Source organism: Podarcis liolepis (genome assembly GCF_965112155.1).
Source record: "Podarcis liolepis genome assembly, chromosome: 4".
NCBI lineage: Eukaryota > Metazoa > Chordata > Lepidosauria > Squamata > Lacertidae > Podarcis > Podarcis liolepis.
This window is the reverse complement of record NC_139558.1, coordinates 57593914-57617317: the sequence shown is the minus strand read 5'-3', so window position 1 is coordinate 57617317 and position 23404 is coordinate 57593914. Positions and strand designations below refer to the sequence as shown.

Genomic DNA, 23404 nt, shown 5'->3' with positions numbered 1-23404 from the left:
AAAGTCCCATTTTGCATTAGCTGAAGTCTTTAAGCTGGCTTCTGCTACAAGAGTTCAGTAGTTGAATCTGACTGTCAGTTTCTCATTTACCCAACTCCCACACCAATTTGTGAATTCTTTTTTTTAAAGTCCTCGTGAAAATTTATCAGCATTTTAGTACACATTTTTCTCCTAATATACACAATGTGCAGATTTCCCTAACGTACACAAACTTTCACTAACATGTGCCTTTCATGCACTGTTTATATACTCTGCATTCTTGCACACACTAGTGGGCTGGAGAATTGAACTGCAAAATTCAGAGAAATGTAAGTTTTGAAGGATGACTGTGCTTCAGTTCACATATTGCTACAGGCAGAAAAGGGTAAAGTGGCTAGATTCATCTGTAAATGTGAGCTTCGCCCAAGTGAGCTGAATAAAATGTATGCTGGGCCCATCCCTAACTTATACCTTGTTAAAACAACAAAGATGACAACGCTGCACACAAATGTACTGGATCTGTCAAATCAGGATGAATGCTTATGCTCATTCATCTCCTCATATAACCTCCCTACAAACAAATGCCCAATAAAGACTTTGTGCAGGATATTCATAGAATTGTAGAGTTTGGTGAGACACCAATGGTCATCTAGTCCAGCCGCCTACAATGAAGGAATCTCAACTAGATCATAAAAGGCAGAATTCAGGACGAATGTTTGGTAATCTGGAGGAGCCCTCCATATGGTGAACATTTCACTTGCCTACAAAAAGTCTGGACATACAGTGATACCTCTGGTTACGACCTTAATTTGTTCCAGAGGTCTGTTCTTAACCTGAAACCGTTCTTAACCTGAGGTACCACTAACTAATGGGGCCTCCCGCTGCCGCTGCACCGCCACTGCACGATTTCCATTCTCATCCTGAGGTAAAGTTCTTAACCCGAGGTACTACCCCCAGGTTAGCAGAGTCTGTAACCTGAAGAGTTTGTAACCCAAGGTGTTTGTAACCCGAGGTACCACTGTACAGCCTAAATTTGCCCATGGAAACTTGAATTCTCTTTACGATACAGCATGAATAATAAATTATGGTTCTATTACAAGAAAATCTTTATCCAGCAGTATCACATAACATATATACATATGCGTGTGTGTGTTAGATACTTGTGGGATTAAAATGATTGTCCGAAAATAGCAAATGCCACCAGTAGTTATTTATTCACTTGAAGTGAAAGAATAAGATTAGTCACTTGACAAAATTGTGGAGCTCCTCTTAGATAATAGTACAAAAGGTCAGAATGCTGTATGTCAAGAACAAATTGAAACAGTAAAAACACAAATACTGTACATTGCAAAACAAGCCATCTTTACAAAACATAGATGAAAGCCCATGTATTGATATATATATCAAGTCACAAAGGTTAGGAAATAACAACAGTGATGGCAGTCTTAGACCCTTCAACATTTTCCTGTGAATATCTATTTGGAATGGAACAAAATTATCAGCGGCAGATATGGGCATCTACTTCCCTAATCCAAAACAGTGAGGAAGAAAAATACGAAGGACAAAAGCGGTAGACAGGAGTGGTGCTCAGCTCTTCTACTTCCCCCCTGTAAAACTCAATCCTGAAACCATCACCACCCATTTGCAAATGTATTATGACAGGGTTATATGAAATTAACTTAGATCCATTAAATTAAACATGTCTATGCTAAGAAAATCTTATTGGATACAACCCAGATTTTCCAGGGTTTTAAACAGAAGACATTCCCAGGCCTACCTAGAGATGCTAGGGACTGAACGTGGAAACTGTTGCATGCAAAAACATGTGTTGTACCTGAGCTACGGGCTTTTTGATGATTATAAATGTAGTAAGCACAGTCTGGCTTTCTGATGCACACACAAAATGAATGTAGTATTCACGAATGAAAAAAAATACTTTTTTCACACAAGTTATTAACAGTTAAGAGCCAACTGAAATTTAAAATACGGTAACTTCCATGGTATAATTTGTCAGCAATTTCCAAACAGTGTAGAAATTGGAGAAACACCATTTTAGTAGATCAGTTACTTTGTCTGAAAAATATACTTTTTATGTAATTTCTTTCTTCTTTTTTAGATGTAAGGCCTCCTGACAAACAACATACATTTGACTTTATAGAGCCAAACATTTGGAAATTCAGACAAATGATCAAACATTTGAAGACCAAAGCTAGCATTCTTTATAATGTGTCTGCCCTAGGCATCTGCCTTGGCTCTCTAAGGGGTAAGAGCAGACCTGGTTTTCAAATATATTTCATAGACTTGATGAAAGCGTAAAATGTAGCTAGATTAACACTGAAATGAAAAATACATGTGAACCTAAATATTTTAATTTTGACTCAGTAAGAAAACTGAAGCTGCAAGAGTGGTGAAATATTTTAAAATATGAAAGCAACTAATACAAAAATGATATTTAAGAAGCACTTTAAAAAAAACACCATACACTTTTGAAATGGCCTAATGGGCAAGCTTGTTGAAGCAAATGCAGAAATGTAATCAAGAAGCAATTAGAAGGAAATGATGTATTAAAATGGATAAACTTCAACAGACTAAATAGCTCTCATTTTGAATCATTTTTACAGCATTGTGAATTTAAAACGTAATGGGCAAAAAGGCAGCTTCTGCCTCTTCAAATTCTGGCAAGCTAAGAGCATTTTTTCCACTTGATTAAATCACTGTAGGAAACCAATATACATTGATTAACTTTCATATTTCTTCAAAGGAAGGGAATGTTGCATATGTGAAAACAAAACCACGTGGGCCGAGTTAATTTGAATACAGTTAACAGACATAGATGAAATTTCTCAAATCTAAGATCTGAAATGCTTTGAGCATATTTTTTTCCAGAACTAGAACATTCACTAAACTTGATGAAGTAGGTTTCTGTCATCACAGAGACTTAATCCAATGCCCATGGCAGTCCATCAGAAGGATACAGTGGTGCCTCGCAAGACGAAATTAATCCGTTCCGCGAGTCACTTCATCTAGCGGTTTTTTCGTCTTGCAAAGCAACCCTATTAGCGGATTAGCGGATTAGCGCTATTAGCGGTTTAGCGGCTATTAAAGGCTTAGCGGCTATTAAAGGCTTAGTGGCTATTAAAGGCTTAGCGGATTAGCGGATTAGCTGCTTAGAAAAAGGGGGGGAGCAGGGAAAAATCGGAACACTCGCAAGACGTTTTCGTCTTGCAAAGCAAGCCCATAGGGAAAATCGTCTTGCGAAGCAGCTCAAAAACGGAAAACCCTTTCGTCTAGCGGGTTTTCCGTCTTGCGAGGCATTTGTCTTGCGGGGCACCACTTTGTAGTCCCTTTGTAGCCAGGTCAAAAAATAAAGGAGACAGTTTGATTTAACATGGCATTTATAGTTAAAGTACTTTTCAATTATATCCAGTGGTTTGCGGACTAGCAGGCAGACAACAAAATTGGGTTCTGGAAGCCATCACAGTAGCCAAGATACTAAGACTCCATCAGAACTAGACATTTAAAGGAGAATCAGTCTTGACTACCCCCCAAAACCCTGGGAATTGCAGATTATTAAGAGCATGGGAGTTGTTAGGACACCCATATTTCCCTCACAGAGCTACAATTATCAGAGTGGTTTAACAGTCAATTCCTCTTCCCAGAGAATTCTGTCATTGTAGCTCTTAGAGGTAAATGTTTCTCACTTAACAACTCTCATAATCCTTAACAAACTACAAATCCCAGGATTATTTGAGGGAAGCTATGGCTGTTTAAAGAGGTATGATACTGTCTGAGTTTGGAGGACAATTCACATCATCTACAACTCAATAGTTTCACATCCTCTCTGCCCTCTGCACATGGTTTATAGTCATCTATCTCATTTAAATATGTATTTGCACATATAGACTGCCCATATTAATCTATACATTTAATGGAACTGAGAGACGTTTCCCCATAACTCACTTAACGTGATGAATATGACTTCTGCCACAATAATCACGAGAGTCTGTCTGCAAAGAAATATACATTAACGTTTGAGAAAAAATGTAACAATCAAAGGAAACATCAGCAAAGATACCACTGAGATGATCCATCTACCATCTGAATCATCACAATGTACCTTTAAAATTCCTAGGAACTAACAGATAGCAGAGTCAGAAACCCCAAAAAGTCAGGATTCTACTGTCATTTACTTTGTGATACCTGTGATACAACAACCCAGCAGATTGCTGAAGAGCACTTGCCTCCTTTAATAAAGTATTATAGGCAAGTGATTCAATTAGTCATCTAAGCTAACAGTATGCTCTGCACTGGGATGTCTTGAGCCTAAACCATCAATAGCAGACATCTGCCCAGTCTTACTAGGAAAATCACCAACGGAATAACTTCCATTGCTGGTCAAATATGCTTCTTGGAATCCATGCATTGTTCAAAAAAGAAAGAAAGAAAGAAAGAAAGAAAGAAAGAAAGAAAGAAAGAAAGAAAGAAAGAAAGAAGTATGGAAAGCAAGAGTCACACTTCTGCATTTTCCCCATACGGGAAATACAAGAGATATCATTTGTAGTTCATGGAATCTTGCAAAGTATGAGCTGTTCCAATCACCACTTGCCCACTTGTGACTGGGAAATCTAGATTATATATACTGGTTGAGCTTATGCTTTATTTGCCTTTTTTCCTTCAAAAGGACTGATTAAAATAGTTATTTTAAGTTTTAATGTTATTTTGCATTCATAAATCAACTGAATGGTGCATTAATTTGAAATTACTTGGCAAATGATTTACAAATGTCTAACACTCTGAGGCAGAATTTATGCAAATGGATTAACTGGGTATCTTAGTAATGCAGATGACAATTATTAATGTTTTTCCATTAGTACAGTTAAGATGCATGAAGTCAGTGGTATTTATGAATCCTAATGCATTCACTTTGCAAGCTATAGTGTTTGGTAAATGGAAAAAACAAACTTGCTAATAGAAATGCACTTTTTATTAATTAACATTTCCAAGTGTATTATAATAAGTTGCTGATAACAAAATCTAATTTTAAATAAAGAATTAATCTGATGTCTATCTCTCAGGCTCCCACTTCAAAACGGCATGCAGGTTTCAGCAACTGTTTGTTCAATGTGTTTTAAGATACCTGGTTCCCTACCCCACCCACCCATCCACCCACAGTTTTCACTTTGCCTGCATTGGTTGTAAAGCATTCCTTCACTGCAAGGATGTAGGGAGTGGTAGCCACAAGAATATCAGAAAATCATATCAACCTGGTGCACAAAGTCACTCTTCTTTTGTGTTGTATTCTGTTAACCTTGAGTTTTAGTTTTAAGCAGTGTGTCTTTAACAGCATCCAGTAGTTGAGGGGGAAAAGGGAAGGGGTGAAGAAGTAGGAAGACTATTCTGAGAATGTGATGATTGGTTATGAATAGAGCTCCCTTTGAGCATAATTAGAATCTATTTCTTATAGTTGAAAGGGTAGATACAGAAGTTCGCCTCCCAGTTTCTTGTCAACCTGCTGCCATGTACTTAGCATGGGAAAATGGGACCACTGTGTTGCACTCCTAAATATAGGGACGCGGGTGGCGCTGTGGTTTAAACCACTGAGCCTCTTGGGCTTGCCAATCGGAAGGTCGGCGGTTCAAATCCCCGTGACGGGGTGAGCTCCCGTTGCTCTGTGTCACCTACTGCCAACCTAGCAGTTCAAAAGCACACCAATGCAAGTAGATAAATAGGTACCGCTGCGGCAGGAAGGTAAACAGTGTTTCCATGCTCTCTGGCACTCATCACGGTGTTCCATTGTGCCAGAAGCAGTTTATTCATGCTGGCCACATGACCCGGAAAACTGTCTGTGGACAAACGCTGGCTCCCTCGGAGTGAAAGCGAGATGAGTGCCGCAACCCCATAGTCGCCTTTGACTGGACTTAACCGTCCAGGGGTCCTTTACCTTTACCTTTTACTCCTAAATATATAAATTCAAGTCTGTCAAAAGCCTGACATAGACTTAGAATCTGAAATATATACAATAAACCTCTTTGGGCAGGAATAGAGAGGGCTAGTGCGATCTCCGAATCTCTGCCACATAGGGCAGGCAGTAATCCCACCACTCTCTAAGCATCTTGGAGCCTTGATGCTACCATAGTGCAGAACAGGGGAGGTCTTGCTACATGTATTCCAATGTCTATGGAGTGCCAAGGGGACAGCAATGCTCTCTTAACATACCAGAGGCTTCCATGCATAGGTGGCAGTTTCACATTGGAAGTTATTTGAATCTATTGATTCTCAAAAGTTAGCCTTCCATCGTACATAATTAAATGGCATTTGAGCAAAGTAGTTTCTGTGGGATAACCAGCCAAATAAAACCAACATGCTTAAGTCTAATTAATGAATGAAGGAGTTAAGACCATAGAGTAAGCTGTCCTGCCAGGTTTAGCTCACCTTGGGAGGGACTTGGTAATCAAGCCTTTGTTCTCCTCCTAGGAGTCAGTTACACTGGTGAAGAAAAAGTGCTTTATATGTGTAGTATATGCATTATAACACTGTGACACCAGATGGTGCTGTGGAGTTCCATTTTTGCCAATATGATTTCTTATACAAAGTTTACAACACATTTAACTGAAATGCTTCTTTGATCCAGCCACTGCCTACCAAAGAAGCTCAACATGTAAAGAGGTTTTGAGCTTGTTGATGCAGATCACACTTCATGGTTCCTACAGTTGCATGTGTTCCCATACCAATAATTTAGGAACTCACCACTGAAGCTAAAGCCAAATTTTACTGTCTGTGCAACCTTTTCTGAATACTGTATGGAAAAGCACATGAATTTGACCTTTGGAGAGTTTGTAAGTAAACTATTTCTAACTTATCAAATGTGTGGGCTTTTACTATGCTAAGGGAAGAGGGAAACTTTGGAAGGAACTTAAAAGGGCATATTTTAAAGATCTATGTTTCCACACTTTACTTCGCTGCTTATTTCAATCTCTACATTTAAATCTCTGTTGGGGTTCTCTCACCAAAGAGTACTTACCCAACTTGGGTCTTTGCATCCAGGAATTCTCTTATATACCTATTTTTCCTTGCCACTAACAGTTTCAGGAATAGCTTGCAATATAGCACGAGTGCCTGCTGCTCAAAGAATCCAGCTGGGTACATACAATTCCATGGGAATATTTAGAGTAGCTATTTGGATGCTATCCAGTCTTATTAAGTGCTCTAGAGTTGCTAATTTTATTTCTAGTGCATATATCTCAGTGAAGTGATGAACCTTGTCCAACAATTTACCTAAAGCCAAACTTTCTCACTGTATCCAAGCAAATTGCTTCCATATAATGACAGTTATCCACTGAGACAGAACCAGCACCACATAAATGCTTGTTTTGGCATCTTCTGGGGCTCTAGGATGTCCACCTCTGATACTCAACCTTCAGCTTAAAAAACAAAACAAAAACCCTCAATTAAGCCGTTTGGAGCTGTAGCCTTTCCCCCCTCTTCGTGATTGACAAATCTATCAATTATTGGTTCTCTAAGTTGTTGCTTTTCTAAGTTGTCATTGTTCCAATCTTAAATTGTGAGATGTAACAAGAAACCCCAGGGAATGAGAAAGAAGTTTCATGGGCTCATCAAAGATAACGCACCAGGAACATTGAGTTGAGAGGTTTAAACTGAAAGCTTTAAGAAAATAAGCTCTGCTGAAATACACATATTCAATAACTGTACAGATTTTAATGACGTACCCAATTATATGGTACTTCACCATAGTTCCTTTTCTTTATAAAAAATAACCAAAAATGGTTATTTGCCTTCTCCGTCATGCTTTCATAAAGCACAAATATGCAGTGTATTCGGGGGTGATACAAAAGGTACTGCCTTTTACATTAAAATAATTGTATACCTATGTGCGGTCAATTTTTGAAGGACCTTTCAAGGGAGAACATTAGGCCCTTATATTTAGCTATGATGGATTATATCTGGCTCACACAGGAATCAAAAAACAGCAACTGACTTGCATTCTCAAGCTGGTAGAGACACTAATGGCTAGCTTTGCTTTCTATGCAATTTAAATTTGCTTTGTATTTGTCCATGCTGGGAGAGACCTGCCTCTGAAATCTTGGATGTTGCCAGTCGGTGCAGATAATGTTGCGCTAGAGGGACCAATTGCCCAACGTATTATAAAGGAAGCAGTGAAAGTCGACAGTTCCCTGTAGTTTCTCATGATAAATACAAACCTGCACATGAAAAAGGATGAAGCCATGTGAAATCGAAAGCAACTGCCCAATATGGTCTCTCCCTTGTGTGTAGCGTTGAGCACACATTGCCCTCCCATGAGCCTCTGCATATGTAGATGCAGGTGACAGGAAGCATACAGTAAGAGGTTGGGTTGCCCTTTAACCTTCCATAATCCTTGGCCATATTTCATTTTTATCAGAGATGGGAGCTGTCAGAGACCAGGCTGAGGAGAGCTACTCTGTTGAGGAATGGTGGGGGCCTCCCCCTCCCCCTGACCAGAATCCTGCCCAGGAGCAGTGGAGCAGTATAGATTTGGAGCAGTGGTTTGCAGAGTGACATAGTTTGGAAGACAACAGCTGGGCAGAACTGAGTGGGGAACAGCTAGGAGAAGAAGAACAGGAAGAGAGAGAATTAACAGACTCCCTTTTGCTGGAAAGTGTCCCAGCGCTCAGTCCAAGGTCAAAGAGAGCAGATAAGGTAGCTACACAGAAGACCAAATGGTTGTGAGATCAGGTTACCAGACAATGAAGTGATGGGGGTGGCTCGGGGGGGGGGGAGTGGGTGGAAACCTTAATTAGGAGCACCTTTCCTCTGAGAATGGAGTCTTTGTTCTTTCGCTGTGAACATTATCCACAGCCAAAGGAAGGGAGGAAGCTATTTCTCCAAAGCCTGACAGGAGCACTGGGGGGCTCAGCCCTCCCACAGAGAGAGTTCCACACCTCCTTTCCCTTTTTGGTTACTCTCAATTCCCAAAGTGGGCAATATTGGACATGGCTGTCATCAGGCATGGGCCATGGAGCAGCTTTTTGTTCTCCTCTCTTCCCTTACCATGGCAACCATGCAAGTCCTATATTGTCACATGGCACTAAAAATCCTCCACTCTGGGCTGCGTGGTGGTAATCTAGTGGAAATATAACAACAACATAAATTCCTATAAGGAAGCAGCCTTATCCTGAGACAGAACACTGGTCCATCTAGTTCGGTATTTTCGACACTTATTGTCAGCAGCTATCTAGAATTTCAGACAGAGATCACTCACAGCTTTACTGGGGGTGCTGCAATTTTAACCTGAACATCAGAGCTTTTGTCTGCAAAGCAGATGTTTTGTCACTGAGCTAAAATCTTTTCCTATAGTGCTGAGGCTGAATAGCACTTGGTAGCAAACAGGATGCCGATCTAGTTCCTCTCTTCTGCATCTTCAGCTTGTCTACCATCGGGTGGTAATAACCTAGATTGGATCAACAAATGTTTATTTATGGATTCAGTTTTATACTTCTGTTGTAGCTTCTTTATTATTATTTGTGAAGAACTAGGTAATTTGCTTCTGGAAAGTGCCAGAGTTGGCAGTAGTAAATCTTTCACCAGAGTAGAAAAGTAGTTAAAATCAAATGAGCTGGGAGCCCATAATTATTTTATAGAAGTCTCAATAAAGACACAGATCCTGAAGGACACACTAGGACAAAAAGGTCAAATGTATAAAGAAAACTATTCATTATAGCGACAAAACATTCTCTTCTAACATGTCTTGACAGAAGCCAAACAGCTTTGAAATACATCACATATACTAGTTATTGGAATGATTACCTTTCCTGTTCAGAGTTAGCCTTGTATCTGGTGTCTATCATCTTAAAATCAGCATATGGATCAGCTAATCCAGTCTTGAAGCAAATGAGAGAAATGTATATAATCATAACTTTCTAGTATTAGTAGCTGGAATTGTGGTTGGCAGTATGTATAGACAAGTCAAAGTTTAATAAACAACACAATTAAAATCACTTTTTGGGTATGGGAATGTTGAATTTAGCTTCAGCTAGATTTCATCAGGTGCACTTGAATCCTTTTTCTGCATGGTTTTTAACTTTAAAAAAAATCATATTAGAAAACTCTAAGGATCCATGTAAACAATATAGAATGTGTAGTGTTTGATTTTCTTCCAAGAGACAAATGCATTAGATACTCGTCCCATTTCCAGATTCCTACATGCTGCAACTGGTTGTTTGAGAAAGATAATTTAGCCTTGTCTTGTCACTGGGCAGGAGATCCCCTGCATAGCTAAAAAGGACTGGCCCCACAAGGTGATACATCCAATGTGTATATTTTGTGATGCACCCAGGACCTCGGATCTTAGCTGTCAATCTTGCTTCCACAGACAGAAAAAATCTGCAAGACCCACAGATTTAATGAAGGGGGGGGGGGAGAAAGGATACTTTGTAAAGAGAGAAAAGAAAAATGAAGGGACATTTTGCACCATATTATCCCATGGTATTTCATTCAGTGCTGCCAACAATATTACAAAAATGAAACTCTTGTAAATTAAAACTGCAAGGGATGCTAGGAAAAAAATTCAACAATGAGAGCAATAAGCACAAAGTGCCCCCATTTCTCATCAACTATAGCCTTTAGAAATTTACCACATAATGCTAATGCTAGTCAATCAATATTTCATTTTGGTGCTCTAAAATGATGAAGTCTTTGACCATAGATCCTGCTAGATTGAGAGTTACATAACTCAGGCTATGAATGGAGGTCTGCCTTCACTCTCCTAATTGCTCCTTTATTTAACTACATCAGATGAAATAGCTTTCATACTTCAGTTTAATTCAGAGCAAATACTTTTTCCAGATATTCTGAAAAATATATATCATAGATTGGGTCTCTATTACTGTTTAGCACAGGGATGGGAAAAATGTGGTCCTTCAGATGTTGTTGGACTCCTAACTCCCATCAACACCAACAAGTCTGGTCAATAGTCAGAGATGATGGGAAATCAGAGACCCGCAGTTCCACATCCCTGATTTAGCATAAAACCTACCTTGTCAAATGCCACATCACTGCAGTTTAACAACTAAAATGGGGATTTGTGTTTTCCCCCATTCTATCCTTTTATTGCTTCTTTGCCTTCCATAACATTCTTCTGGCATTTCTAAACAAAGAGAAATTCTAAAAGCAATTCTAGATTTGGAGCATGCAGAGTTTGCTACAGGCTTCAGTTCCATCAGTACACTTACTCATTTCTTAGTCTTAATGATGCATTACTAAAACGCTACATTTTTAGGGCACATATCTGAAATGTCTATATAACCTTGCAGGATAAGAGAGGGGGTTGGTATTGTTAACTACAACTCCCAACATTCACCTCCCAACAAGTAGGTTTTGCTGGTTTTATTGTGAGCAGAGGGGGTTAGTGCAATATTGTGTATGAAATATGTTAAAGCAATTAGGACTAACAAATTAAAAGATGTTTGCTTTTCTTTTGCTTAGCAAATATTTTTCCCTAGGAAATAGATTCTATAGGGTCTCTTCAACAGTATATTATCCATGTAGAAACTGTTATGAGTTTTGGGGGGAATTAGGCTGAATGCCTTGGCCCCCTTCCGCTTCTTGGAATAGCCAGGCTACCCTTCTGGTGAGGTGATAGCCTGGATAATGAGCCATTAAGGGAACAAAGGAAGTGCCATGCCAGACAAGAAATGGGTAGGGGACCTACCACTAACTCACAGACTGTTTGTATATATAAGTATGTAAACCATATATCATAAAGACACTATGGTCTCCACTTTCCATCATTCCAAAGGAAACACAAACCATGAGTAAGTGCTTGAAACCCCTGGAATCAAAGATTGGGGTTGTGTGCAACACCTGTTTTCTCCCAGCAGTTCCCAATGCAGCTGCAGTTAGATGATTCTAAATAGGCTCATCACTTGGGTCCATGGATAACAGAATCTGCACTCTGCTGAGAGATGGGACACATGCCAATTCCATGGAAATGGCCTACGAAATTGGGTCCCAGCTATAACATTTTGTGATTTACATGCTACATTTGTCATTCAGGAGCTACTTGTAGGAAAATAGCAAAGATGTGACAATGGTACAATATATAGGTCTCTAAATGAGTTAATGAACCACTATCAGATTCTCACTATAGCATGAGTAATCAAGCTGTGACTTCAGAAAATTCCCCCGAAAAGTATACTGAATTTTAATATATTATTCATATATTTAACAATGTCTGACTGAGACAGATGTTGGTAGAAATAGTAACAGATGCTGAATGATTCTCTTTTTATAAGACATTTATAAAAGAGAAAAAAAAGTAAATGTCAACTTGATAGAGGTTGCTCAGTACAGAGATATAAACCTCCTCAAACTCATTAAAGTCAAAACAACATCCAGAACAGGTGTATGTCAGTGGAAACTTAAATTTACCATCTTTGAAGGGCAAAAATGGTGCTAGAGAACAACCTATAAGCACTAAAGCACTTGCAGATCCAAGCATTGTGCTCCCCATACCCCAACCCATATAAACAAGAGACCAATAAGACTGGTTTGGATCAAACAGGCCACAACTTTATTGAATACAGATGAAAGAGGTTTGGCTTGGGCATAGGAAAATCAAAATACTTCCAGCCCACCCACATAGTCAATCCAGGTGGGGGGGGGTCCCTAAGACTTACATCAAATAGGGTGACCCCCATGAAGACCACCATCTGGGGGAGTGCCTTTGGCCCTGACCCTGCTTCGGCATGCAGACATGACTACTCCCACCAGATCCCTTTAACACAGCCTTTCTCAACGTGTGGGTCCTCTTATGTTTTGGGATTACAACTCCCATCATCCCTAGCTAGCAAGGCCAGAGCTCAGGGATGATGGGAGTTGTAGTCCAACAACATCTGGGGACCCACAGGTTGAGAACCACTGCTTTAATGGGATACGCCAGCGTTTGGAGGGGTAGGCAGAGACTGCAACCTTCTCTCCAACCAAGACAAAGGACTGCCCCAATGCCCAACCAGTTGTGACGATTGCTATGAGGTAGGCAAAACCACAAAGTAAGAGCCCATTTGCCTTGTGGACAAATTCCTACCCGGCCCCATAAAGAACAGCAACCACCATAGCCACAGCAAAGTCATTGACTATCAGCTTAAACCAGGGGTGGGTGGGCAGGGAAACCTGATGAAGAAACAGATAGTGCCCCAGGTGCAGGTTGCTTAAATAGCCAAGGACCCAAGGGAAGCCTTCCAGCTCTGCCCCCTGCTACAGCCCAAGTCCCAGCTTGCATCCCCATTCGCCAAAGCAGGGTGCAGGCTAGGATCCAGCTCCTGATGAGAGGGGCTTATGCCCCCCCCCCACCTATCAGAAACAGCACTGAAATCATGCTTCTCTCACCAGGGCCCCAGAAGAGCCTCTGCTGTCCTGTAATGCTGCCGCACCAAAAGAGGTGAGTGGACTTGGTGAATTGTTTGTAATGTATGGCTGGACCTTTGCAGGTTACCACGAGACTTCAGCCAAAAATCCTGTAATGTAAGGGAAGGTTGCTTTTCAGTCCCGTCCTGTCCGTCCCATCACCCGTATCTATGTATCTGCCCTCATCAGTTCTCACACAGGCGTTCACATGGCCAATAGATGGCACTGCAAACTACGTGAAGAGAGGTGGTAGGAGTGTAGTTAAGGCAAACCTAAAGGAGCAGGCAGTGGCAGCCCCCCAGATCCCTCTTAATTTTATCCACAAATCACCACCACCATATTAGGGGCTGAAGGTGACTTGGCCGTAAAACAGGAACAAGAGGAGGGACCCAGCCATTAACAACTGAATGCTGGACTAAATAGGACTTTGGTTTGATCCATCAAGTTCTTATCTTCATGTAGCCAATGAGATGAGTTTTCTTTGACATAGGAAATTAAATTAGAGTAAGGACAATGCTTCCTGACCTGACTTCTGTTAACTTATGGGTAAAAGTGAGCACGATCATCATCACTACCTAGAAGTGGAGAGAGCTTAAGTGTTTCCTGAAAAACCACCAAAATGTCTCTCTCCTGACTTCACAGCCTGTAAACTGAATAATGAACTTGTGGGTGCCATTTTTAACTCTGTGCTGCTCTTAAGTCACCTGAACTAGCTCCTCTTTTCTTTATGGTCTCTCTTGTTCACTAACTCAAGAGGATTGTGTTAAGAGTTGTAGAGCAAATATCCCTGGTCTGGGCCTTCTGTAGAAATTAATTCTCTCCACCACAATAATGGATTTTTAAGCTTTACTGCAGAACAGTCTTAAACACTTAGGTTACAAAAGAAAATGTCACAAAATAAAGTAATAAGTTGCCCCCCCAAATAAGCAATGAGTTTCAGTTCCATAAAGTTACCATCTCCGCTTCATATTTTACTGAAATGAAGTTTCTTTATCTCTCCAGTAATGCACTGTATCTGCCATTCTGTGTTGCAAGCAACCTTCAGGGAAATACATTTATTCAGTTTCACAGGTTACATCTTCTGTTGTGCTTTGTGACTATCTTGTGATGGACCATGAGATTAGTCACAAGGTGTTCAGCTCATTCACAAAAGAAAAACGCTAGCTCCGTGTTGAAGGTAAACAAAGACAACCTTCCTATAAAACATTTCTAAATATAATGCACTTAAATACAGCATTTTATATACATTAAACTTAACTGATTGCCCCCTATCAGCCCCTTATTTCTTTTGCTTCAAGGTGTGCAGAAAATTGGTGTGCAAAAATCACTGAGCCTTGGAAATTGGACTTTTCACAATCACACCACTTCAATGTACTGACTTCTTAGCAAAATCTCTTGCATGTTGCCCTGTGTTGGCATAGAGGTCTCAGGTTCAATCCCCAGAATCTTCAGGAAGCAGATGGTAGAAAAGACCTACTAAAACCTTTGGAGCCACTGCTGGTCAAAGTGTGCAATACTGGCCAATTGTTTTATTCAATCCATTATATATGAAGATTAAAGTCAGTAAAAGTTAGTAGAATAATCTTTTGTATTTCTGGAAACATGCTTGTTTCCCAAAGAAAAACTCTCTTATAATACATGATTAATTACCTGTTGGATTTAGGTTTTAAAAGAAACTTATTTAACTGAAATGACTCCTCTAATCAGTAATTAATATGCACTGCTCAGTGTTCTGCTGAAGTATTAACATACCATATTTTCAATGTACTAAATGTATTTAAAGGGATTAAAACTTGATAAATAAAATTATAAAATTTAAAGACATTATTGTTGAGGCAATTTGGTAACAAGACAGACAACAACGGTACTCTTGAAAAACATGTAGCAATAATTACTTCGGTTGCTTAATGTATTAATTATATATTGTTACCAGTCATTAAAAATGTAATTCTCTAATAGGACTTTAAATCTGAATTTATTACTTGCATAAATTTGTGTTAAAGGCAATGCCATTAGATTCATATTTCACTTATTGAACTTTAGAAAATGTTCAGCTAAATTATTCATGATGGATGCCATATAGAGAAAAATCTGTGCTTAAATGGAGCATCATACCAGATTTCTAAAAGAGGGCATTAAGACAGGAGTGGAGAACCTCAGGTCTAGAGGTCTAAGGCACCCCTCTAAGACCCTCTATTCAGAGCTTGTTATTCTGCTCAAATCATGCCCCATCTCTTGACTTCACCCATCAGTGGCCTAGCTCTGTGCTGTCCTCTGGTAGTTTTACCTGGTTAGAATATATCCTTCAAACTGTGATACAGTTCTTGCATGTCACACTCTGACATGCCCTTTTCAGCATATGTTGTCATGAGAACACCAACGGTGGTGGACTGAAAATGGTGGAACTTTCTACTGCCACATGCTTTTAAACATTGAGCTTCTCTATCCTAAGACCTCTCAGCCTCTCTCTTAAGGAGCATGGACTTTCCAGAATATTGCCTATTATTTGAAACAACAATGGAAAAATAACTATAATTTCTGATTAACTTTTCAGTTGCTTTCATTGCACTTCCTACTCTAATTATTTAAATGCAGCCAATATTTTAAGACAGCAATGACCAAAAGTATAAGTTTGTTCTCCCTGAGAAACTAGGAAAAGATAAAATATATTGGTAATAATGCAAATTTGTCTTATCCTACAGAAGGGAAACTGAAAATGAGATGAATGAAATATTAAAGAGACGTCTTTTCCATACCCTTACTCCATATTTTAAGCTAAAATCACTTGCAGCTAACAGGGGAAAATGAGATAAATATTGCAATCCATGTGAAATATTCTAAATACATGAGTAAAATTATTGTGTAAGGGCATTTGCCCCTTTTGCTGTAATATTTTGACTAGAGACACTGTGATGGACAGCACAAGAATTATAAATTTCATCCAAAGTAAATTGCTCAGTTGTGTCTTTTTATCACACTCTAGCATGACTAAGAGGAGAGCAAAGGTGTGCAGATTAAAGGGTGGAACAATGTAGGTAAGAACAGATTCTTTTTCTGAGACAAAATAAACAAACTGCAGTCATTAAGACTACTGACAAGAGACCAAAATCTGCTCATCCAAGAAACCACCAAGGCTAGATGGCAGATTTCACCCACCCCCTCATTGATTGTCTTGAATTTGCATGTTCCCCTTCTCCCATATAAGGGGAAAGTTGTCATTATGATAGCATAGGGGATCCATCTAGCTCATAAAAATTGCAAGATGAAATTCCTGTCAGAAGAGGCTAAGCTTACCAGTGTACAGTGGTACCTCGGATTAAGTACTTAATTCATTCCAGAGGTCCGTACTTAACCTGAAACTGTTCTTAAGCTGAAGCACCACTTTAGCTAATGGGGCCTCCCGCTGCTGCCGAAGTATGACTGCACAGGACTGAATATTTCTCTGCCCCTAATAATGAATGACAGCCATTTAATTATGTGGCAAAAAGGTAAAGGACCCCATAACAGTTAAGTCCAGCCAAAGGCGACAATGGTGTTGTGGAGCTCATCTCGCTTTCAGGCAGAGGGTGCCGCCGTTGGTCCACAGGAAGCTTTCTGGGTCATGTAGATGAGAGAATAGGTTTTGTCATCACTTGAGCCTGTGTATTTTGTCCCAAAGAAGTCTATGGGGTTTTATGGAAGACACAGGTGGCTATATTCAGGGAAAGTATCTATGTGGGTTTTGTAATCAGCTGGAAGAAAAATGTCAAAAAGCTATTGGGTGAACTAAAGACTTTATTGCATTTTAACACTAAGGATATTGTGAGAGGATGAGAAAATCACCTACCTATCCACATTCTCCACACCAGACAGAACTGTATGCATTCCTGCTTACTTTTTTAATTCCAAGCTAAAATAGTCCCAAATGTTGTATACTTTTTTCATAATGGGGTTACTTCATTCCATTGTACATTTTGGTTGCCATCAAAGGGCTGTGGTCACTTTTATATACAGTGGTACCTCAGGTTAAGAAATAAATTCGTTCTGGAGGTCCATTCTTAACCTGAGGTACCACTTTAGCTAATGGGGCCTCGCGCCGCCACTGCACAATTTCTGTTCTCATCCTGAAGCAAAGTTCTTAACCCAAGGTACTATTTCTGGGTTAGCGGAGTCTGTAACCTGAAGCGTCTGTAACCCGAGGTACCACTGTACTCTTATCTCACAAGGGAGAAACGTGCTAAGAGGAAGGCATGCTTGGCAAATCCACACCGTTATCAACTCCCACCTGGAAACCAACGTCCCCACTGTGAAAGGACGTGTGGATCTAGAATTGGCCTCCACAGTCACTTACAGACTCATTGTTAAAACTGTGTTTATGGAAGACAATCTTACCCAGCTACGAGTGATCACCAAAGAAGACTGTTCAGAAACAACATGTGACCACTAATCTTTTTATGCTGTCCTTCCTCTTCTTGAAGCAGACACAGCGGCACACATCCAGTAGTAGAACATGTATGAAGAGAAGTGGGCATGAATACCAGGTATATAACAATTACCCTTCACATTGGTGATTCAAGTCTCTGTAATGGAGGGTTGGTGGGGTTTTGTTCACTCACAACTATGCTCTGCATTTCCACCCCTTTGATTTATTAGTCAAAATATATGAAATCCGGATTTCAGTGATTTAAACTTGTATTTGTATACTTGGACAGAGAGTTGTCTCTTTTTATATTTATCATTTGTTTTCTGCACTGTTTCCTTTGACGGTGATCTCACCCTGTCATTTTTAAAATTATATGAGTTGTGTTGCACACATGGCTGGTGGCTTTCTCCATCAGGGCAAGTTGCTGAACTAAGACTGAAGCCGATTGAATTTTCTCTATTACAAACAATTATAATTAAGCTATAATGACTGCATGTAGGTCAAATTCTTATTTAACAAACAAAAGGAGGACAATAAGATTACCCAAAAAGTCAGAGCATAGAGGAGCATGTCAAATACACTATATGGATGTTTGAATGTAAAGGTTTCTAATAAAATACTGCTGCAGCTACATTTAAGATTAATGTCAATATCTCTTCTCACTCTTAGTGAGCTTAAAAGCATTCCACGAAGGCATGAAATTATAGCGCACATAGCATTTCTAGCCAGAAACTATTTTGACGAACCATTTACAATTCTGACTACAGGTTCAGAATCAAATTGGCTTATTTTTTAAAAAAATAAAAAATAATACTTTTACTCCCACATGCCATCTGTTCAAAAAGGAGAAGCAATAATTTTATGCTCAGACAGATTTTTTTTTCTGATAATGTTGTATGGACTTTTGCAGGGGAACAGTGCACTTCACAACAGTGTACTTTCCTGCTTCTCTGGACTTCATACCCTATTAAATTTGGAGAAATCCTTATAAGCCAAATTACCTCTAGGCCTTTAATATGGCTCCTCTCCAGCAAGCCCTCCAACACTATTAAGTTACATTGGAGCACCTGTAATGTTTACTCACACAGTAAATAGCAGCTTTATGGAGAGCTTTTTTCATGGTGACTTATATGAAAGGGTTAATCCCCTCCCACAGGGCTGCATTCCTGCTTAGAGACCCGATGTTGCATAATGGCTAGGTCACCATATATTTAAAGCATTATTGCACCCCTAACAGTCATTGCTTTCCACAGAATCCTAGGAACTGTAGTTTCTTAAGGAACTATTACAACTCCCAGCACCCTTTAATTGACAGTTCTCAGGATTTCTTTGGGGGAAGCCATAACTGTTAGTGGTAATCAAATGTAAGGTGTTGTGTAGGACCTAAGACAATGAGCTATGACTCAATAAGTGTCTGGTTTGATCTTTGCCTCTGCTGTAACATAAGAGCCAATGTGGTATTTAGAGGTATAAAGTGTCGAATTAGGACCTTGGAAACCAGTGTTCAAATCCCCACTCAGCCATGAATCTCACTGGGTGACCTTGGGCCAGTCACAGCCTTTCAGTCTACCTCACAGGGTTGTTGTGAGGATTAATTGAGAGGGAGAATCATGTTGAGATCCTTGAAGGGAAAGGTGGGATAGAAATTCAATTAGTAATAAATTTAATCCATAGCCTTAGGTAAGCATCCATTCTTGGTCTCACTTCCCATCATGTTAAGTGTTCGGAACACTTGAAATGACTATACAAATATTATGTATTAGATTGGGGAGGTGTCTCTTGAGGTTCCTATTAAAATTCAAAAAGTTAATTACATTGGGGAATTCAGCATGAATCACCTTGTGTTATATCTAGTTGCAACCTTAGAACAACCTCATCAGCTGTTCGCTTATTAAAGATACATGGATTGTTCCATTTCACCTTGGAGAGGTATATTCCTTCAGATATACATCCCGAGGCTATGATCCACGCCATCACTTTCAAATGTCTGCCATATGTCCAATAAAGAAAAAGAAACACTAGATGGGATTTCCTTCAACTATCCTGTCCTATTGTTTGTACATATGCCTGCCCCAGGTGACATGGACCAGGATGCAAGTTTAGATTAAAAGAGTTAACTTGATCCCTGTCCACTGAAGTTCTTTGGATTGTTCTCTGAAGTCAGTTTGTCAAGCATCCTGCAAGGCACCAGGACTCTGTAGAATGTCAGGAAGACAACAGAATCTGAGGTTCTCCGTTCATTAGCATGGCAGGGAGGAAAAACTGGTCCGTAACTTTTCAAAAACAGAGAAGATTTCTCCCTTTGGAACCCATGAACAAGATAAGTGTAAATGAGCCATTTTTCTGCAGTACATCACCTTTGAAGTAATATATGACTTCCCTTAAGCTAGAGTGACAAGAATACACCCTTTCTCAACAGAGAAGCAGGACAGGTTGAAAAGTCAACTGGCAGTTCCTTCAAAATGGTTAAAGAAAAGTTAAGATGACAAACAACCTTACAGTATTCTGCATTTATTGCTTGCTAGACCAAACATCATCAAAATAATTACATGTTTGATAGCCCCAATTTTCAAAATGTAAAAAGAAAAAAGCCCTGTAACAAATTTATGCCCATAAACCTTCATTGACTAGAGTCCACTTTATGACTCCCCACACACAAAGGAAAATTCAATATCTTGTCCTATATATCTCTCTCAGGATTTTTAAAAACAATCATTTAAAATGGCACTCTTATCTGGGAGTAACTTCCACTGAACTCCACATGACTTACTTCTGAGTGCCTGTGCGTGCTGTGTTGGGGACTGCAGCACAAGAAAGCTATAATTATAGATATCATAACCATAGTGCGTTGACTGTGCTTTGTTTCACTGCTTTGGGGAAAAAACAAAACGCATCTGCTCCATTTTAATCCTTCAAGAGTTCACCAGCACACATTTTTCTCCCTCCTATGCTGAGAATTTCTGTATGAAAATCTACAGGGAGATGTCATATCAAAAGTATAGGGTTACATTCAGTTCTTTGTTTTATATTCTCGTCCCTAATAAATTATAAATGTTTATCCCCATGTGACACTTCTCTCCCTCTGATGAAGCTTCTGTCTCTTTTGGAAATGTGTTTGTTCCCTTCCCCACAACACATCACTTGAGGATTTAATATTCAACAAAAGTTGCACTGAGTACCACCAGTCTGATGCATTCCCAAACAAGCTATAATTCTCCAGGGATTTTAATTACATAGCTCTAAACCCCCCAAAATAACGGAACAGAAATCCATCTCTGCAAAATAATATCCACCATGTTTAGGGCAGTTTTATATGCAGTCCAAAATATTGTATCACTATCACATATGTGGAACAGCCATAGTTCAGAGGCAACATTTCCAGATGGGCTGGGAGAGACTTGTGTCTGAATTCTGAAGAGTCATTGCTGGTCATTGTAGACAATACTGAGCTAAATGGACCAATGATCTGACAGAAACTAAGAGGCCTCACTACATTACTGGCTTATTGTAGGTTCTCCAAAAATTCACCTTCCCTTAATATGACACTTGATTTGTACCTCAGACTTGTGTGGATCAGAACTTAACCAGCCACTGGTTTTTATGCCTCCCAAATAACCTACACAGTTCTTGGCTCAAACATGTGTTAAACCCGATTTTGAATTGTTGAGAGAAAATATGTATATGTATATATATTAAAAATCAAAGATCATATGGAAAGAGGACGGGATGAACTTAAAAATGAACACATGCAAAACAAGAATGAGCCAGAAATAGACTGATTTTTCCGTCCTTATTTTCAAACCACCAGCTTCTCTCCAGCCCTCACCCAAGTGGACAAGTTGTGTCTAGGAACCAAAAGGCAGCAGCAGCAGCAGCAAGATCATCAGAATTTATTTAGGCAAACATCTGCTTGCCATCAATGCCCATGAAGGTAGCATAATTACCTCTTCACTATACAAGAGACTTAAGATGTCATTTTCTCTTTGGGTAGTTTTTGATACAGTCCATTCTTCCACTAAATCATGAGAGCTCCTAGCAGACTTTTTGAAAAACAAGTAGCAATATACTAAGCCTTTCCTTTCATACCTTTATTCCATTCCCCCTGCTATGGACTGCCTTTTTAACACATCAGTTATGGAGGGAATTTGAAACACCAGATAATGTATCACAGTGCATGTAAATAGAGTACACTTGCTTGCAACCAGGATTTTAAACTTATTCACACATTATGCTGCACAGATATAAACTGACTCTACAAATGTAGAAGTGTTTGTGTGAAAGATTATACAGCAGTACCTTGGTTTTCGATCCATTCCGGAAGACTGCTAGAGTTCTGAAACGTTCAAAAACCGGAAACTCAGTAGCCGACAGCTAGGCCTCAGGATCTTGTACTCAGCTGCGTGACACGTTCAACTTCTGAGGTATGTTCGAAAACCAAAATATTTCTGAATGGACATGTTTGAAAACTGAGGTATCACTCTACACTTCTTGATTTGCATAACTCAACTATTGTGTATACAGTTATGCAGACTGAACCCTCATTGAATGCAACATTTTAGATGTAGCTTTTAGATGGAGTACACAGTAGCTATCCCAGACAGAGGACGAAATAGCACATCCCTTGCCCTCACACGGAAAATGATCATATTGGCAGTTGAATCTTATTTCAATATTGGAAACAAGGTAACGTCTGTCACCACATCTGGGGAAAGCAGGGTAGCATAGATGGCACAGAACACAAGACAGGCCATGTAGCACACAGGTTCTGTCCTCTGACACTTCCCATACCTCACAGTCTCTGCCACATGAGATAGCTGCCTTATTTTGCCTAATGGTTGAACCGGCTTAGACATGCTCCCTTCTTTGTCTCATTTCCAAGGTTTGTATTTGTTCTAATAGTGTGCTAGATGTCATTATTGTTCCAACACCAGATTTACGGCAATGTGGGTGGTTCCCCTGCACAGGGCACTGAGCCAAGGGGGAACAAAATATTAATAACTGTATTTATACAGGTACCTGTTGAGAAGATCCATAAAGAACCAAGTGTACCAAAAAGAATTATTTTGAAAATAAGTATTTAGTTGGAGGAGGACAATTCTTGTCGTCTCTCAGGGTGCAATATTACCAAAGTCCACCCTGATTGTCATCATAAGCAGGACACATTTCAGCAAAACAGTGGTGTATACCAATTTGAATTCAATACATGCTCTGCAGTCTAGAGGAAGTGAAGCAGACTGGAGAAAGTTTTCCTGTTCCTTCCATGTAGAACTCCAGGCACACAAAGATAAAGAAGGATTCCATTTGTCTGTATACTTAACACCCTTTACACTGTATTTAACTATAGTCAGTAAAAGGGGATTTTAAAAATAGAATAGAAAACATATAGTTAGCTTAGCCGGATTCATACATCAAATACTCTTCAGTGATAGTGACAGGGAGAGAAAAGCAAAACTTGTAAAGAAGACCATTATTTTAGTGCCCATTTTTCTTTTGATTGATATTTTCCTACACATTTCATGTGAGTAGTTAATAACAGCTTAGGCACACACTGAGCATTCCACACAATAAAACTTTGATTCTCAAAAAAGCTCATTTTAAGCTTATATGAGTGGGAAGAAACCT

The 23404-nt window shown here is 39.5% G+C and overlaps 1 long non-coding RNA gene across 3 annotated transcripts in view; it reads right to left on the bottom strand.

Moving 5' to 3' along the window:
• LOC310705643 overlaps nucleotides 1-11110 on the bottom strand; it is a 30490-nt gene extending 19380 nt beyond the window's left edge. For 2 of the 3 annotated variants that reach the window (XR_014525417.1, XR_014525418.1), the window contains exons 1-4: nucleotides 11012-11110; nucleotides 9784-9857; nucleotides 7255-7394; nucleotides 3940-3986 (exon numbers count right to left, since the gene is read on the bottom strand). This is a non-coding gene — a long non-coding RNA (uncharacterized lncRNA). The remainder of the gene's footprint in view (nucleotides 1-3939; nucleotides 3987-7254; nucleotides 7395-9783; nucleotides 9858-11011) is intronic. The other variant, XR_014525419.1, reaches the window with a different exon arrangement.
• Between the last annotated feature and the right edge of the window lie 12294 nt (nucleotides 11111-23404).